This window comes from Octopus bimaculoides, chromosome 5, assembly GCF_001194135.2.
Source record: "Octopus bimaculoides isolate UCB-OBI-ISO-001 chromosome 5, ASM119413v2, whole genome shotgun sequence".
Lineage (NCBI taxonomy): Eukaryota > Metazoa > Mollusca > Cephalopoda > Octopoda > Octopodidae > Octopus > Octopus bimaculoides.
Genome location: NC_068985.1, coordinates 84,256,079 through 84,257,860, shown reverse-complemented (window position 1 = coordinate 84,257,860; position 1,782 = coordinate 84,256,079).

Sequence of the window (1,782 nt, the reverse complement as noted above, 5' to 3'; positions counted from 1 at the left end):
ATTCATATTTAGAGTTTATTTTCTTGCTTATATTACCAAATCTAAATGCTGCTTTAAAAACATGACCATGCTTCAGTTTGATAATCCTATTTAAAGATTTTTCATATTTTTACTTACACTTTTACCTTTAGTCTGGGACATTAGCATTCCCAAATTCATTAATCTATTTACCGATTCTTAGAAACCTTTTGAAATTAACCCTTTTGATACCAACCCACCTCAGACTGCTCTTAGTTCTGTGATACAAATACTCTAATCTGAACTAAAACCTTCCATCAAGATTTCATACTAATTTATGTTCCTGCCACCTGTTTAATAATGGCAAAGTTGTTTTACAAAATTCTTCATTATTTTCAGAATTAATCGCAATGAAAGCAGTGTGTTTCAATAGAAATACTGTAAGAAAAGGATTATATATTGATTGATAAAACTTATGAAAGATGATCCCAAACAGTCTATGCATATATGTGTATATTTTTCACCAATATATACTGGTAAAAGATGTAATTGTCATTAAGAAAAAACAAAAAAGAAACAAAAAAGAAAACCCCAATAAACTGGGGTTTTCAGACTGAAAAACTGTGGGGTTTGTCCTGCTTGTCTTGCACAGGCAGCCCTTTGTCACACCAGCAAATGTAAATGCAACAAAGCAGTGACTTATCTATTAAAAACTTATGCCCAATGACACTATTTTTTTTTTTCTTTTATCTGTTTCAGTCATTTGACTGCAGTCATGCTGGAGCACTGCCTTTAGTTGAAGAAATTGACCCCAGGACTCCAACATTGGTTGTCAAGTGATGGTGGGGTGACAAACACTGACACACAAATAGACACACACACATATATACGATGGGCTTCTTTCAGTTTCCATCCACCAAATCCACACACAAAGCTTTAGTTAGCCTGAGGCTATAGTAGATGACACCTGTTCATGGTGCCATGCAGTGGGACCGAACACAGACATGCACACCAAGCTTCTTCCAGTTTCTATTTACCCAACCTACTCACAAGGCTTTGGTTGACCCTATAGTAGAAATAGTATAAGACACTTGTCAAGGTACAGTGAATGAGATTGAACTGAAGACCATGCGGTTGGGAAGTGAGTTTCTTTATTTCACAATGCCTAATATCATTTTTATAATTGTGGCTAGTACAAATTTGGTTAAAAAATACTGTTTTCTACTCTAGGCAGAGGGCTCGAATTATTTGGAGGAGGGGGGGAGCGAGCAATTACATTGACCCCATTATGCAACTGGTACTTAAATTATTGAATCCTGAAAGGATGAAAGGCGAAGTTGACCTCAGTGGAATTTGAACTCAGAACGTAAAGACAGACAAAATACTGCTAAGCATTTCACCCCACATGCTAACGCTTCTGCCAGATCGCCGCCTTTTGGTTAAAAAATATTACAACTGATTTTGTCATATTAACAGTATTACTGGTAGATTGGTGTGATGACAAGGTCAACATTAGGAGTAAATAGACTTAAAACTAAAATATTAGTGAGAGTAAATTATAGAGATGAGGTAAATAGCTGAAATGGTGTATAGAAATTGATCTGTTTGCTTTCACCATGCAACATCCAACACAAGGTTATAAGTTTATAAGTATGGCGGTGTGGTAAAAAGCTTGGTTCCCAACCACATGGCTCCCAACCACATGGTTCCAGGTTCAGTCCTACTGTGTGGCATCTTGGCCAAGAGTCTTCTACTATAGTCTTGGGCTGACAAAAGCCTTGTGAATGGATTTGGTAGACAGAAACTGAAAGAAGCCCATTGTGT